Source organism: Lynx rufus, unplaced genomic scaffold (assembly GCF_022079265.1).
Source record: "Lynx rufus isolate CCGP_SWC_20201006 ecotype Redwood Valley unplaced genomic scaffold, mLynRuf1.p SCAF_15, whole genome shotgun sequence".
Lineage (NCBI taxonomy): Eukaryota > Metazoa > Chordata > Mammalia > Carnivora > Felidae > Lynx > Lynx rufus.
Genome location: NW_025814829.1, coordinates 51046679 through 51064814, shown reverse-complemented (window position 1 = coordinate 51064814; position 18136 = coordinate 51046679).

Below are 18136 nucleotides of genomic sequence, written 5' to 3'. Positions count from 1 at the left end.
TTTATTTTACATCTCACATCCAGTCTGTTGAGAAACTCTATTAGCTTTACCTTTAAACTATATCTGGAATCTGATGGCTTCTCACTGCTCCAGTGCTAACAACTTGGCTTGAATCTCCAAGATATCTTATCTGAGTTAATGCGGTAGTCTCCTAACTGGTAGCCTGAATTCACACTTGTCATCTTATAGTCTATTTTCAATCAGCAGTCAGATCATCTTGTTAAAACAGTTGTATTATGTTATTCCTTTCATAATCCTGGAAAGGTAACTGTGATAGTTAATTTTATGTGTCAACTTGGCTGCGCCACAGTGCCCAGATACTTGGTCAAAAATTATTCTAGATATTTCTGTGAGGGTGTTTTTCAATGACATTAACATTTAAACTAATGGACTTTGAGTAAAGCAGATTGCTCTCCATAATGTGGGCATGCCTCATCCAATCAGTTGAAGGCCTGAATAGAAAAGACTGACCTCTGCCAGCAAATAGCCTTAGGATTGGAGCTGTAACACTGACTTTTCCCTGTGTTTCCAGCCTTGCTGACCAACCCTGAAGATTTTGGACTTTCCAGTTTCCATAACTGAATGAGCCAATTGCTCTAAATCAGTATCTATCATCTATCTATCTATCTATCTATCTATCTATCATCCCATTAGTTTTGTTTCTCTGGGGAATCCTGACTAATAAAGTAAAATTTTATAAGATTTTCATTTTTTACCATATGGACATCCAGTTATTCCAGAACCATTTGTTTTGGTGCACTTGTAAAAATCACTGGACTCTACATGTGTGAGTCTATTTCAGGTTTCCATTCTGTTCTATTCTCTTTCATTTTGCCAATAACACGCTGTCTTGATTACTGTAGCTTAAAAAAGTTGCCATATATATATGGCTCTCTCTCTCTCTCTCTCTCTGTATATGTATATGTACATATATACATATATATATTCTTTTTTAATTACTATTTTATTTCATTTTAATTCCAGCATAGTTAACATACCGTGCTATATTAATTTCGGGTATACAGTATAGTGATTCAACAATTCCATACATCACCCAGTGCTCAGCACAAGGGCACTCCTTATTCCCATTTCCCATTTCCTAAATGTGAGACCTGAAACCATAAAAATCCTTGACATAGCACAGGCAGTAATTTCTCTGACATCAACCATAGGAACATTTTTCTGGATATGTCTCCTGAGGCAAGGGAAATAAAATAAAAAATAAATTATTGGGACTCAATCAAAATTAAAAGCTTCTGCAGAGGAAAGCAAACAACAAAAAGTCAACCTACTGAATGGCAGAAGATATTTGCAAATGACATATCTGATAAAGGGCAGTATCCAAAATATATAAAGAAATACAACACAACACCCCCAAAACAAATACTCCAATTAAAACGTGGGCAGGAGGAATGCATTGACATTTCTCCAAAGAAGACATCCAGATGGCCAACAGACACATGAAAAGATGCTCAATATCACTCATCATCAGAGAAATGCAAATCAAAATTATGATGAGATATCACTTCAGACCTGTCAGAATGGCTAAAATAAAAAACATAGGAAACATGTGTTGGCAAGGATATAGAGAATAAGAAACCTCTTGTACTGTTGGTGGAAAGAAAAGTTTTGAAACTGAGTAGTATGAGTTCTCCAACGTTTTTCTTTGTTTTCAAGATCTTTTTGACTATTCTAATGTCCTTAGATTTTCATATACATATTATAGACAGCTTATCTATATCTATCTATCTATCTATCTATCTATCTATCTATCTATCTATCTCGCCTTCTAGGATTTTTTAAAGTTTATTTATTTTTGAGAGAGAGAGGGAGAGAGAGAGAGAGAGAGAGAGAGAGAGAGAGAGAGAGAGAACAAAATCAGGGAAGGGGCAGACAGAGAGGAGAGAGAATCCCAAGCAGGCTCTGCACTGTCAGCACAGAGCCGATCATGGGAGATCATGACCTGATATCTGAAACCATGATCTGAGCCGAAACCATGATCATGACCTGAACTAGAAACCAAGAGTCAGATGCTTAACCGACTGAGCCACCCAGGCACCCCAACTTCTGGAATTTTGAGTGGAATTGCATTGAACCTAAATCAATATGGTGATGACGATGGGAATGGATTGACAAATTCCCTGCATTTGGTGTATCTTCATCTAGGTCTACTTTAGTTTCTTTCAGCAGTGTTTTATACTTTTTAGAAGAAAAGGTTTACCCTTCTTTTGTTAAATTTATTCCTAAAATTTTAACGTTTCTTGATGCTATTGTAAATAGTACTGTTCAAAATATTTTTCTAATTATCCATTGCTGCTACATAGAAATGCAGTTGATTTTTATATATTGACTTTGTACCGTGCAAAATTGTTAAAATCACTTATAATTCTAGTAGGTTTCTTATAAATACCTTAGGAGTTTTTCTCTTTCTTTACTTTTCTTTTTTGTTTTTTATAAGCAGGCTTCACACCCAGCACAGAGTCCAGTGTGGGGCTCAAACTCACAACCCTGAGATCAAGATCTGAGCTGAGACCAAGAGTCAGATGCTCAACCAAATGAGCCACCCAGGTGCCTCTAGTACCTTAGGAGTTTTTATGCATGTAATCCTGTCATCTGCAGGTACAATTTTTCCTTTTTACATTTTAATGCTATTTTTATTTTGGTTTAGTGTACAAGCTAGATCTCCTGTGATTAGAGTGGACATCTTTATTTTGTTCCCAGTCTTAGGGGAAAAGCATTCACTATTTCACTATTAGGCATAATATTAATAGCAAGGTTTTTTGTAGATGTCTTTTATAAGGTTGCACATGTTTTCTTCTGTAATTATGTTGATGAAATTAAAAAATGTTTATTCATTTATTTTTGAAAGGTAGAACAGGGAGGGGGGGAGAGAGACAGAGAATCCCAGGCAGGATCCGTGTTGTCAGTGCAGAGCCTGACTGGGGTTTGAACTCACGAATGGTGAGATCATGACCTGAGCCGAAATCAAGAGTTGGACACCCTGAAAAATTTTTGTATCATAAATGTGTGAAATCCTTTTTCTGCATCTACTGAAACAACCATAATACTTTTCTTCCTTAAGTTGTTGATGTGGAGAGTTATACTGAGTATTTTTCAAATGTTAAAAAAACTTTGTATCCTGGTGCTAAATCCAATTTGTCATGGTGTGCTATCCTTTTTATGTATTGCTGGGTTTAGTTTGCTAATGTTTGCTAAAGAATTTTGCATCTATGTTCATAAGGTATATTGGTCTGCAATTTTCATTCCTTTTTTGTTTTTCTTTCCTTGATTTTAGCATCAGGGTAATACATTCTCATGAGACCCACCGCTAAGTGTCCCTCCTCCTCTTTTTTTGAACTGTTTGTACAATATTCATAGTATTTCTTTTTAAAATGTTTTATAGAATCCACCAGTATATCCTTCTGGGTTTGTTCAAAGATTCTATTTTCTGCTGTTTCTAACTTATTGAGAGTATTATCTATCTCGGGTATTATATTTTTTCATTTCTAGATTCCCCATTTGAATATTTTATATAATCTCTTTGCTGTAATTTCCCATCTCTTCATGTAGGTTGTCCATTTTTCCATTAGATTTTAAAAACATTTTTATCATGATTATTTTAAAGTTCCTGTCTGATAATTCCAACATCTGGGCCATCTCTCGGTTTGTTCCATTTTTTAGTTCCGTGATGGGTCATATTTCCTTGATTTTTGCCAGTCTTGAATTGTTGATTGAATGGAAGATGCTGAGTAGAAGTGTACTTTGTAATGAGGTAAATAACATTCCCTCTCTGAATAGGGTGTTTCTCTTTTTCTGTGAGGTCATTAATTACAGAATGAAGTTAAAGTAGTCTGTAATTGAACTGGGTCTGGGTCTAGTGGTTGCTTTAATTATGTTCAGGGCACCGTGGGCTTTGCATTTTCCCCATGGTGGGCTATTGTTCTCTTGTACTTGCTATAAAACCTGGAGTGCCAGACACATATCTCAGTTGTCCTTCTCTGGCCTCAGAATTTAACAGGCCTGTGCATCTGTGCCAAAAGATGGGTTTCTCTCAATGCTCTTTCCTCTTCTCTAGGATTAGACTGCTATTGTCTCATATTTGTCAGTGCCCAGGATGCAGGAGGGTTTTCTCAGTTCTGCTGCTCATCCCTTAAATTTGGAGAGATTTGTGTTCTTGTGTCTTTAGAGTGGGGTCTCTCTCAACCCTCCTTTGCTTCCCTTAGCATCAGACTGTTGTTGCCTAGTGCTTGGTGCAAGGCTTGGGGTGTGTGTCGGGGCGGGGGAGGGACAGAGGGGAGGTAGAGGGGATTCCATCTTGTTTTCCACCTCTGCCCTTGGACTTAAGCAGCCCTTACTTGCAAGACCCTCAGAGGGAATCTCTTTCAAGTCTCGTTTTTCTTCTCCAGTGGCAGACAGCCACTGCCTTATACTCAGTGCAGGGTCCAGAGCAGAGAGAGGCTTCGCGCACTTTCCCCACTCTGTCCTCAGGTTTTGGCATGCCCTGCATACCTGTGACTAAGCAGATGACTTTCTATCCTCCCGTCTTGTTCTCAGTCATTTCATGACCTCTCAGTTATAAACACCATGAAAAGAGTGGATGAACATTGCAGACCCTCCTTGTGTCCGGAACTCTCGAGATCCTGTAATGCCATGCCAGCTCACATGTGGCCTTTTGACATTTAAAATTTCCACTGTTTTGTCTTACTCATGGCTGTGGTAACTTCCTTTCCATCCTGCTGCTCTGTCAAAGGGAAACAGCCGTGTCTCTCTTGAGAGGAGCTTTCCACCCGTCTGGGTCTAGTTCATTAGGCTACCTTATGAGATCTGACTGAAGTGTTTGCCTAGTTAACTCATATTATCACTTACATTTTAGCTCAACCTTCATTTCTTAAGTGAGAGTTGCTGTGTTCTAGTCCATAAAACACCCTTGCTTTTCCCTCCCACAGGTTTTTGCTCCCCTTCCCTGTTTATAATAGCTATCATACTTTTATAATAGCTATCATACTCCAAAATGTCTGGAACTTTCTTGAAGACAGATATTATGCCTTTATTAACTCACTGTTATATACCCCAGACCGTACTGTAGAGACTGGGATTAATAGGCACTCAAGAAAATAACTGTTGGGTGGAATTGAAATTCTCACTTGATTTCCTGGGAGATATTTTGGGTTCTTGGCTGAATGACAAAGGAAGGGAGAGCACTTCTTTTTGGATTTGAACAGCACCATCTAAACCCTAGTCATTCCTCTAACAGTTTGAATTATCATCTCCTTCCATTCCTAGTGTTGATGGGAATGTCATATGTCTTTGAAGTTATGATCATGGTCTCTGGGCTTATATAGTCTGTTTCGTGTCCCATCTCCTCAACTAGTAGCCGAATGACCTTGGGCAAATTACTTAATGACTCAGAATCTCATTTTCCTTATTCATTAAATATCTATCTCATTGAGTTGGTGTAAGAATTAACTGAATTAGTGTGTACAAAGACCCAGAACCTAATATATATTAAATACAAGGAAAGTATTGTTTTCACTACTTTTTGATGCCTTCCTTGTTGTTTTTCCAAGAAAGGAAGAGAGTTACTATCCATTAAAAGGGCTTTCTAAGAAGGAACAAGAAATTACACATATTTCTGTCCTCTAGACCCAGTATATTATTAAATTCCCTCTTTACTTTCTTCTTTTCTTGGTCCCATCTCAATTAATTTACTCAGGGGCTATTGAACAAAAGGGCAAAAGAAAGCCAAAAAAGAATTCGGAGAGTCAAATATGAGTGTGTCAGTATTAATCTACTGAAATTTAATCAGGCAAGAACTATTTTATCCACTTGGAGGTGGTTGCTGATATTTACAGACTGTGCATTATCCAGAGGCCTAAACATTCTTTGTCTTTAACAATTCCAACATGAAATTAGGTTACAGACATTGTGGGAGTGCTGAAAGGTAAGCCTTCCAACCCTAAAGTATACTCAGGGAATTCCTGTGAGAGCTGACGTTCCTGTATGACCTTTCCAGCTCTTTCTTTGGACTCTTTTCCTTCTCTGGGAAAAAGGGCCTGAAGAGCAGGTTTCTTTGTCCAAGATTCTTTGTCCAAGAATCTCCAATTGTGACTTGTTCATCCCAGGAGCAAATTTCAATTTCTTCATTGTCAGTATCTGATCTAACCTGTCCAGGCTTCTGGTTTAACTGCGGATATATGGTTTGGACACCACCCCTTTTCAGTTGAAGCCAACCAATGCTGGCACAGTAACAACACTGTCAGGAGAAAAGCTTTGGACCATATGGCAGTATTAATCAGAAATCGTATCATGACTACTAAACCAAACCTTCTGTCAACCGTGGCAGCCAAAGATCAAGGTTAGGCGACCAGGTTGGCCAGAGAAACAGATTAGCATGAAGGACATAACAGATGCAGCAAACTGCAAGAAGATCAAGAATGCAGAGAATTAACATCAGATTTCTGGGCCACAGTTAGGAACATTAGCAATAAGCGTCAGATGGTTAAGGCAAGAAGGGGACGGTGGAAAAATCAGAAAACAGGACAACTGAGGTAGATGGTTAAGCCCAGGTCAGGAACTCTTTAGGTCAACATCAGGGTCAACATCAAAAAGTCTATTGATCCAGTCTCCCATCAAGGACGGCATAGTATCAAGGAGGTAGGTCATCAAGATGAAGAATGCCTCAGAGCCTTAAATACTTGGCTACACCCGGAAGTAATGCTGTCTGCCCCTTATCCTGCCTTGTTTCTAATCTGCCTTTCCCCCTGAAGCTTCATGGAAAAGGAACAGAAGTAAGGCCATCAAGCGCCTGTCCTACTTTGCTAATCTCCTCGCTAATCCTAGGTATCTTTGTTGCATTGGTGAAACCTAGAGCACCCCCCCCCCATAGCCTTTAAATTATCGCACCATCTTAGGGGTGCCTGGTGGTTCAGTCGGTTAAGTGTCTAACTCTTAATTTTGGCTCAGGTCATGATCTCACAGTTTGTGAGATTAAGCCCCATGATGGGGCTCTGTGCTGACAGTGTGGATTCTCTGCTTGGGATTTTCTGTCTCTCCCTCTCTCTCTGCTTCTCCCCTGCTCACTCTCTATCTCTCGAAATAAATAAATTGCTTGCACTATTTTAGACCCTGAGGGTCGATATATTCTGATGGTAGTGATAACAGGGTTCACCAAAGGTCCATTAGTCTCCTGCCCCAGCCCAATCACCCATTTCTGAGTAGTGCTTTCTAGAGGCAACTCGTTTGGCTGTTTCTTCTGCACTTTCTAGATGACCTCTAAATAACATGCTTCTACTACTGCTTGTCATTATTTTTCAGCTCTAGATATTACCTGTTGACATCCTTATAGTGGACAATGAGGGTTCAGGTTTCTCACACCCCTGTCTCTTATCCATACCTCACTCTTGTTTTTTTTCAAGGTGTTAAATTGCAATGTTTTTGTTAAATTCATATTCACTATTTGCAATATTATAATTGTATAAGTGACATTCATAGCTGGGCCATGTCATTATTATTTCAATTTTTATTCTTTTATGATGTTTAGCTTTCTCTGGAATCACTAAATCCCTCCTTTTATAAGTCTCTTAAGGTTTATACCCACCTATCACAAATTTTGCCTCACACTTTTTTTTAACATACATACATTTATTTATTTATTTATTTATTTATTATTTTGTTTAATGTTTATTTATTTTTTTATTTTTTTTTTATTTTTTTTTTTTTTTATTTTTTTTTTTTTTATTTTTTTTTTTTTTATGAAGTTTATTGACAAATTGGTTTCCATACAACACCCAGTGCTCATCCCAAAAGGTGCCCTCCTCAATACCCATCACCCACCCGCCCCTCCCTCCCACCCCCCATCAACCCTCAGTTTGTTCTCAGTTTTTAACAGTCTCTTATGCTTTGGCTCTCTCCCACTCTAACGTCTTTTTTTTTTCTCCCTTCCCCTCCCCCATGGGTTCCTGTTGAGTTTCTCAGGATCCACATAAGAGTGAAACCATATGGTATCTGTCTTTCTCTGTATGGCTTATTTCACTTAGCATCACACTCTCCAGTTCCATCCACGTTGCTACAAAAGGCCATATTTCATTTTTTCTCATTGCCACGTAGTATTCCATTGTGTATATAAACCACAATTTCTTTATCCATTCATCAGTTGATGGACATTTAGGCTCTTTCCATAATTTGGCTATTGTTGAGAGTGCTGCTATGAACATTGGGGTACAAGTGCCCCTATGCATCAGTACTCCTGTATCCCTTGGGTAGATTCCTAGCAGTGCTATTGCTGGGTCATAGGGTAGGTCTATTTTTAATTTTCTGAGGAACCTCCACACTGTTTTCCAGAGCGGCTGCACCAATTTGCATTCCCACCAACAGTGCAAGAGGGTTCCCGTTTCTCCACATCCTCTCCAGCATCTATAGTCTCCTGATTTGTTCATTTTGGCCACTCTGACTGGCGTGAGGTGATACCTGAGTGTGGTTTTGATTTGTATTTCCCTGATAAGGAGCGACGCTGAACATCTTTTCATGTGCCTGTTGGCCATCTGGATGTCTTCTTTAGAGAAGTGTCTATTCATGTTTTCTGCCCATTTCTTCACTGGGTTATTTGTTTTTCGGGTGTGGAGTTTGGTGAGCTCTTTATAGATTTTAGATACTAGCCCTTTGTCCGATATGTCATTTGCAAATATCTTTTCCCATTCCGTTGGTTGTCTTTTAGTTTTGTTGGTTGTTTCCTTTGCTGTGCAGAAGCTTTTTATCTTCATAAGGTCCCAGTAATTCACTTTTGCTTTTAATTCCCTTGCCTTTGGGGATGTGTCGAGTAAGAGATTGCTACGGCTGAGGTCAGAGAGGTCTTTTCCTGCTTTCTCCTCTAAGGTTCTGATGGTTTCCTGTCTCACATTTAGGTCCTTTATCCATTTTGAGTTTATTTTTGTAAATGGTGTGAGAAAGTGGTCTAGTTTCAACCTTCTGCATGTTGCTGTCCAGTTTTCCCAGCACCATTTGTTAAAGAGGCTGTCTTTTTTCCATTGGATGTTCTTTCCTGCTTTGTCAAAGATGAGTTGGCCATATGTTTGTGGGTCTAGATCTGGGGTTTCTATTCTATTCCATTGGTCTGTGTGTCTGTTTTTGTGCCAATACCATGCTGTCTTGATGATGACAGCTTTGTAGTAGAGGCTGAAGTCTGGGATTGTGATGCCTCCTGCTTTGGTCTTCTTCTTCAAAATTCCTTTGGCTATTCGGGGCCTTTTGTGGTTCCATATGAATTTTAGGATTGCTTGTTCTAGTTTCGAGAAGAATGCTGGTGCAATTTTGATTGGGATTGCATTGAATGTGTAGATAGCTTTGGGTAGTATTGACATTTTGACAATATTTATTTTTCCAATCCATGAGCAGGGAATGTCTTTCCATTTCTTTAAATCTTCTTCAATTACCTTCATAAGCTTTCTATAATTTTCAGCATACAGATCCTTTACATCTTTGGTTAGATTTATTCCTAGGTATTTTATGCTTTTTGGTGCAATTGTGAATGGGATCAGTTTCTTTATTTGTCTTTCTGTTGCTTCATTGTTAGTGTATAAGAATGCAACTGATTTCTGTACATTGATTTTGTATCCTGCAACTTTGCTGAATTCATGTATCAGTTCTAGCAGACTTTTGGTGGAGTCTATCGGATTTTCCATGTATAATATCATGTCATCTGCAAAAAGCGAAAGCTTGACTTCATCTTTGCCAATTTTGATGCCTTTGATTTCCTTTTGTTGTCTGATTGCTGATGCTAGAACTTCCAGCACTATGTTAAATAACAACGGTGAGAGTGGGCATCCCTGTCGTGTTCCTGATCTCAGGGAAAAAGCTCTCAGTTTTTCCCCGTTGAGGATGATGTTAGCTGTGGGCTTTTCATAAATGGCTTTTATGATCTTTAAGTATGTTCCTTCTATCCCGACTTTCTCAAGGGTTTTTATTAAGAAAGGGTGCTGGATTTTATCAAAGGCCTTTTCTGCATCGATTGACAGGATCATATGGTTCTTCTCTTTTTTTTTGTTAATGTGATGTATCACGTTGATTGATTTGCGAATGTTGAACCAGCCCTGCATCCCAGGAATGAATCCCACTTGATCATGGTGAATAATTCTTTTTATATGCTGTTGAATTCGATTTGCTAGTATCTTATTGAGAATTTTGGCATCCATATTCATCAGGGATATTGGCCTGTAGTTCTCTTTTTTTACTGGGTCTCTGTCTGGTTTAGGAATCAAAGTAATACTGGCTTCATAGAATGAGTCTGGAAGTTTTCCTTCCCTTTCTATTTCTTGGAATAGCTTGAGAAGGATAGGTATTATCTCTGCTTTAAACGTCTGGTAGAACTCCCCTGGGAAGCCATCTGGTCCTGGACTCTTATTTGTTGGGAGATTTTTGATAACCGATTCAATTTCTTCGCTGGTTATGGGTCTGTTCAAGCTTTCTATTTCCTCCTGATTGAGTTTTGGAAGAGTGTGGGTGTTCAGGAATTTGTCCATTTCTTCCAGGTTGTCCAATTTGTTGGCATATAATTTTTCATAGTATTCCCTGATAATTGTTTGTATCTCTGAGGGATTGGTTGTAATCATTCCATTTTCATTCATGATTTTATCTATTTGGGTCATCTCCCTTTTCTTTTTGAGAAGCCTGGCTAGAGGTTTGTCAATTTTGTTTATTTTTTCAAAAAACCAACTCTTGGTTTCGTTGATCTGCTCTACAGTTTTTTTAGATTCTATGTTGTTTATTTCTGCTCTGATCTTTATTATTTCTCTTCTTCTGCTGGGTTTAGGCTGCCTTTGCTGTTCTGCTTCTATTTCCTTTAGGTGTGCTGTTAGATTCTGTATTTGGGATTTTTCTTGTTTCTTGAGATAGGCCTGGATTGCAATGTATTTTCCTCTCAGGACTGCCTTCGCTGCGTCCCAAAGCGTTTGGATTGTTGTATTTTCATTTTCGTTTGTTTCCATATATTTTTTGATTTCTTCTCTAATTGCCTGGTTGACCCACTCATTCGTGAGTAGGGTGTTCTTTAACCTCCATGCTTTTGGAGGTTTTCCAGACTTTTTCCTGTGGTTGACTTCAAGCTTCATAGCATTGTGGTCTGAAAGTATGCATGGTATAATTTCAATTCTTGTAAACTTATGAAGGGCTGATTTGTGACCCAGTATATGATCTATCTTGGAGAATGTTCCATGTGCACTCGAGAAGAAAGTATATTCTGTTGCTTTGGGATGCAGAGTTCTAAATATATCTGTCAAGTCCATCTGATCCAGTGTCTCATTCAGGGCCCTTGTTTCTTTATTGACCGTGTGTCTAGATGATCTATCCATTTCTGTAAGTGGGGTGTTAAAGTCCCCAGCAATTACCACATTCTTATCAATAAGGTTGCTTATGTTTATGAGTAATTGTTTTATATATTTGGGGGCTCCGGTATTCGGCGCATAGACATTTATAATTGTTAGCTCTTCCTGATGGATAGACCCTGTAACTATTATATAATGTCCTTCTTCATCTCTTGTTACAGCCTTTAATTTAAAGTCTAGTTTGTCTGATATAAGTATGGCTACTCCAGCTTTCTTCTGGCTTCCAGTAGCATGATAAATAGTTCTCCATCCCCTCACTCTCAATCTAAAGGTGTCCTCAGGTCTAAAATGAGTCTCTTGTAGACAGCAAATAGATGGGTCTTGTTTTTTTATCCATTCTGATACCCTATGTCTTTTGGTTGGCGCATTTAATCCATTTACATTCAGTGTTATTATAGAAAGATACGGGTTTAGAGTCATTGTGATGTCTGTATGTTTTATGCTTGTAGTGATGTCTCTGGTACTTTGTCTCACAGGGTCCCCCTTAGGATCTCTTGTAGGGCTGGTTTAGTGGTGACAAATTCCTTCAGTTTTTGTTTGTTTGGGAAGACCTTTATCTCTCCTTCTATTCTAAATGACAGACTTGCTGGATAAAGGATTCTTGGCTGCATATTTTTGCTGTCTAGCACCCTGAAAATCTCGTGCCAATTCTTTCTGGCCTGCCAAGTTTCAAAAGAGAGATCAGTCACGAGTCTTATAGGTCTCCCTTTATATGTGAGGGCACGTTTACCCCTTGCTGCTTTCAGAATTTTCTCTTTATCCTTGTATTTTGCCAGTTTCACTATGATATGTCGTGCAGAAGATCGATTCAAGTTACGTCTGAAGGGAGTTCTCTGTGCCTCTTGGATTTCAATGCCTTTTTCCTTCCCCAGTTCAGGGAAGTTCTCAGCTATGATTTCTTCAAGTACCCCTTCAGCACCTTTCCCTCTCTCTTCCTCCTCTGGGATACCAATTATGCGTAAATTATTTCTTTTTAGTGTATCACTTAGTTCTCTAATTTTCCCCTCATACTCCTGGATTTTTTTATCTCTCTTTTTCTCAGCTTCCTCTTTTTCCATAACTTTATCTTCTAGTTCACCTATTCTCTCCTCTGCCTCTTCCATCCGAGCTGTGGCGGTTTGCATTTTGTTTTCCATTTCCTTTAAAGCGTTTTTCAGCTCCTCGTGACTGTTCATTAGTCCCCTGATGTCTGTAGCAAGAGATTCTCTGCTGTCCTGTATGCTGTTTTCCAGCCCAGCGATTAATTTTATGACTATTATTCTAAATTCACTTTCTGTTATATTATTTAAATCCTTTTTGATCAGCTCATTAGCTGTTGTTATTTCCTGGAGATTCTTCTGGGGGGAATTCTTCCGCTTGGTCATTTTGGATAGTCCCTGGTGTGGTGAGGGCCTGCAGGGCACTTCCCCTGTGCTGTGGTGTATAACTGGAGTTGGTGGGCGGGGCCGCAGTCCGACCTGATGTCTGCCCCCAGCCCACCGCTGGGGCCACAGTCAGACTGGTGTGTGCCTTCTCTTCCCCTCTCCTAGGGGCGGGATTCACTGTGGGGTGGCGTGGCCCGTCTGGGCTACTTGCACACTGCCAGGCTTGTGATGCTGGGGATCTGGCGTATTAGCTGGGGTGGGAAGGCAAGGTGCACGGCGGCAGGGGGGGCAGGCTTAGCTCGCTTCTCCTTAGGTGATCCACTTCAGGAGGGGCCCTGTGCAGCCGGAGGGAGTCAGATCGCTGCCGGAGGTTTGGCTCCGCAGAAGCACAGAGTTGGGTGTTCGCGCGGAGCGAGCAATTTCCCTGGCCGGAGCCGGTTCCCTTTGGGATTTTGGCTGGGGGATGGGCGGGGGAGATGGCGCTGGAGAGCGCCTTTGTTCCCCGCCAAACTGAGCTCTGTCGTCCGGGGGCTCCGCAGCTCACCCTCCCTTTGTCCTCCAGCCTTCCCGCTTTCTGAGCAGAGCTGTTAACTTATGACCTCCCAGACGCTAAGTCGCGCTTGCTGTCGGAACACAGTCCGTCAGGCCCCTCCGCTTTTGCAAGCCGGACTCGGGGGCTCTGCTTGGCCGGCGAGCCGCCCCTCCGCCCCGGCTCCCTCCCGCCAGTCCGTGGAGCGCGCACCGCCTCGCCGCCCTTCCTACCCTCTTCCGTGGGCCTCTCGTCTGCACTTGGGTCCGGTGACTCTGTTCTGCTAATCCTCTGGCGGTTTTCTGGGTTATTTAGGCAGGTGTAGGTGGAATCTAAGTGATCAGCAGGACGCGCGGTGAGCCCAGCGTCCTCCTACGCCGCCATCTTCCTCCTCGCTCCTCTTTCCGCTCAGCTCCCGGACACCTGGAGCGTGGGTTCGGGAAATCCAGAATTTGAACCCATGTTCTATCTGAGTCCAAATCTCAATGTTTATTTATTTTTAAGAGAGAGAGCCAGAGCATGAGTCGGGGAGGAGCTGAGAGGGAGACAGAGACACAGAATCCAAAGCAGGCTCTGGGGTCTGAGCTGTCAGCACAGAGCCTGACACGGGGTTCGAACTCACTGACTGTGAGCATGACCTGAGCCGTTGGACACTTAACTGGCTGAGCCACCCAGGTGCCCCACCGTCTTACGCTTCTCATCTCTCCCACTATATCCAACACATCAGGTAGTTGATTCGGTTCCTCCTGGAGACTTCCATCCTCTTGTTCTAAACTGGGCCAGTGAGTCTTTAAAACTGCTGCATGCCTGACAGTAGGGAGATTTTTCGTTAACATTTTCATATTAGGGATGTTCTTCTTCTTCAATGACAGATTCCCCATTTTCCCAGATTTTGTAAATCCAAAACTACTACATGCCCTGTTGTCCCTTTTTAAATAATTACATTCTATCCTTTCATTTCATAATGTGAACTTTGAGCTAGGAGGGTATTTTTTTTTTTTTTTGTCTCAGTGCTATCTAATAGGATTCCAATTCTTAGCTTTAACTCAGACCTTCCAAACAGCTGGTGAAAGAAATATGAGAAAGATCAAAAGGGGGGGGGGAACAACCATTTACTCATTCTTTTCAGTTGCATAAATCCATTTTTCTTAATCAATTAACTGTTTTTTTTTTACAGGTTTCATAACTTCATGAAAAAGTACTGCTAAAAAAGGTGGCATTGAAAAAAGACTGAGTTTATCTTGGAAAACTGGACTATAAGACAAAATGAAAAAAAATTAACAAAAGAAGGTTAAGAGGTCTTACTTCAAACAACAGCAAAATATAGCAAATACATTTTGAGGCCATTGAAATTTACACAACTGAAGGCTGCTTCATTTACTCGGGAAAATCCTGCAACAATAAAACTGTATATCCCTGACTGAAACATATCAGGGAAAGTTATCATTCACCTTGATAAAATGATGATTTGGAAAAGCCTTTAGAAGTCTTGAGTCTTAAGGATTGCAGTCTTAAGATTTGTGTAAAAATAGGTTTGATTATCGTGTTAGTTGTTCAAAACTGTTTGGGAACCATTATTTGTACAAGGGAAACTTTTAGACCCCGGACATTAGAATTTGTGGCTATGTCCTTTGAAATCTACTTCTTTTTTTTTTTTTTTTAAGTTTGTTTATTTTTGAGACAGAGAGAGACAGAGCATGAACGGGGGAGGGTCAGAGAGAGAGGGAGACACAGAATCGGAAGCAGGCTCCAGGCTCTGAGCCATCAGCCCAGAGCCTGACTCGGGGCTCGAACTCATGGACCGCGAGATCGTGACCTCAGCTGAAGTCGGACGCTTAACCGACTGAGCCACCCAGGCGCCCCTGAAATCTACTTCTGAACATAGCACAGCTAGGGATGTTACTTCTGAAATCTGTAAATCTGACTGGCTGTTTTACTTAACAATTTGCTGCCATGGCAACATATTCAAATGGTATGTCTCTCTTTTTTTTTGGTGAAAAATTATAAATGCATCTGAGGTTTACTTGTTGAGCTAGAAAAGGACTATAAATTAAAAAAAACTCCATGACTTTCCTGTGTTCTCTACTCAAATAAAATGCTAAGGGCTCTGTGTCATTTAGAATTAACAATCCAATGTAGCACATTTTTTAGTATTTTCCTGCAAAACGGTGCATGGCAGGTAATTTTTGGTGCCTTCTTCCATGTCAAAAAATTCTTTCAATACTTCATAATCGATAGTTCAGCTGAGTAGCAGCATTTTAGTACTGAAATAACTTTTTTCTCATAATTTTGAAGATCTCCTATGATTTCTTCTAGCTGTCTCTGCTACCATTCACAAGGCCAGTGCTGACAGTCAGAACCATGGTCATCCCTCACCTGGCTTACTGTAGAGACCTTCTAACTGGTCTCCTTGCTTCCCTTCTTGTCTTGCCAGATAGCTTGTTCTCCACATAGCAGCAGGGTGAGTGTTTTACTTATTTTACTTACCTTTTAAAATGGTAGATGATCAAAAAAACTATTTTTAAAAGAATACACAGGTGTAGAATAGTTTTAGACACCAACTTTCATTCCGACTGCCAGTGTTCCGTGATTTTCCCAAACAACTGTTCTAACCTTTGGGGTTTGCTCCCTTTCCCTCAGATGATGTGCAATACAGTCTACAAAAGTCATTACTGATCTGCTCACCTGCTCTTCCGTTGGTCCTCCTTTTGTTCACAGCGGCTTCGCGTGGCTCTTCAACTCTGGAATTTTGCTTTCAATCACTGTATTGAATATTAACATTAATTAATATTAAAATTGCTATTAATTTTCTATTATTCTGGTCGCTCTTTGGCTAATGCTGATTTTAAATGTGGTTCTAGAGTTGCCTAACTTTAAGAACCACCAGTTTGGGGCGCCTGGGTGGCTCAGTCGGTTGAGCGTCCGACTTCGGCTCAGGTCATGATCTCATGGTTCGTGAGTTTGGGCCCCGCCTCAGGCTCTGTGCTGACAGCTCAGAGCCTGGAGCTTGCTTCACATTCTGTGTCTCCCTCTCTCTCTGCCCCTCCCCCCCCACACGCTCTGTCTCTCTCTGCCTCTCAAAACTAAAGAAAACTAATTAAATAATAGAACCACCAGTTTTCACGGTTTCCTGAAAATGTGCACGTCCTAATTTTTTAAACATTTGGTAAAACTGTTCCGAGTATGTACAGAACTTTCACACACCTCAAAAACCAACGATGGGTTTTGGGCCGTGATAAAACCTCCAGAGTTCAGATAAAGGAAGTATAGGTGATGAGGAGAGGAACAGGGAATGAGCATGGGAAAAAGAAAAGGCAAGGAGAGGACAGAGTGGATAAGTGAATTACAGCCAGGAATTTTTTTGCACTAGGTTTCTACTCCTTATTCTATAGAATATGTGGAAGTGTAAAAAAAGAAAAAAGTCTTCTGATGGTTGGCTTATGACAGTTGGCTTCAAGACTCATTTTCGTGTTGAGAGGGAAGAATTCTCTGTATAATGATTATTTTACTGACCTAGTCAGTAAATCTAGGAGTTGTTTTCTACCAGAGGTGATGGATTTGCTGTGATCTGGCCATAATCTGTTATTCAGTCCTACCACTGGCAGGTTTCACAGATTTATAAAAGAGATGAGTCAATTAGGAATCCGGTCTGTGGTTATAAAGTGGAACAAAAGTTAGAAGGCTTAATTTGGCTTCAAATGCAAGTCTGCCTTGCTTATTCTCTAGATACCCTGGATGTATGCGTACAAATGTGCGCAGAGAGACCGGTTATTTTAAATGACGTCCCTGAACCCGTCAGTGTTCCCAACTGCACAAAATATACACGCTGGCCAAAGCACTGTTAAAATCAGCCTGGAATAAAATGACCCCAGGGAGTCACGTAATTTATGACTTTGGTTGTCACTAGGTTTTGAATTCATCCGAAGTACTTTTATAACTGGAAAGATAGGAGATTTCACAGTGATCCCAGAGATCTTGATAGATGCGCCAAGAGCGAAGGGGGGACAGCTTTTCAGCCTCACTTCGTTATTGTCTGGCTTTCGTCAGAGCCAGCGTTGGAGAGTGGTCCACTGAGCCTGTGCAGAGAAGGACCGGTCAGTGAAGCTTCAATGCTTACCCTGGCCTGACGTTGGCATTTCATGCTAATGCTTCTGTGCTATGTGTACAATTTAATAGCTGATGTCACCTGTAACTAGGATTTATACAATCATTCTTCTGGGCATGCTGGAACTACAAAAATAAAAACACGGAGACAAATCTGCTGTATCCTTAATATCGATCAAAAGACAACGTTAGTTAAAAACAAAAGGAAAAGCAAAACATCCTTGGTCTAATAAGTTACCTTGTGTGAAAAAGGAAGATTGTCCAACACATATAAATCATGGCAACTTCTGTCTGCAGTAAGCACTTTTTCCCCCCTCAGAATTATCATTCCGTAATCAGAAAATCCCTAGAGTTTAAAGTGTGCCTCGTACGAATGTCACTTCCAAGCTTCAGTGCTAATCCAGAGGAAATATTATCCTAGCGGTCTCCAAGGTCCAATGTGTAGGTGTTGGATACATGATAAACTTACATGGAGCTTTCTTAGTGAGATATAGTCCTCCAGAGGATTGAATTTTTTAAGGCTTAGTACAACCCAACCCTTTAAATAAGATTTAAGCTTCCCTTGTCAGGTTCTTTTAAGAGCTTTTTAAATTTTTTTTATTTGCTGCTTTGACCAGGTTCTAATCCCTAGTCCCTGGTGACAACCTGGCCATCTCAACTATTTCATGTCTGGTTTCCCAGGGCCCCGTATGGCTTGTACAATGGAAGATATTTTTTCCCCTCTCCCACTGAAGAGCCTCATTAAAATAATTTGAGACGGAAAA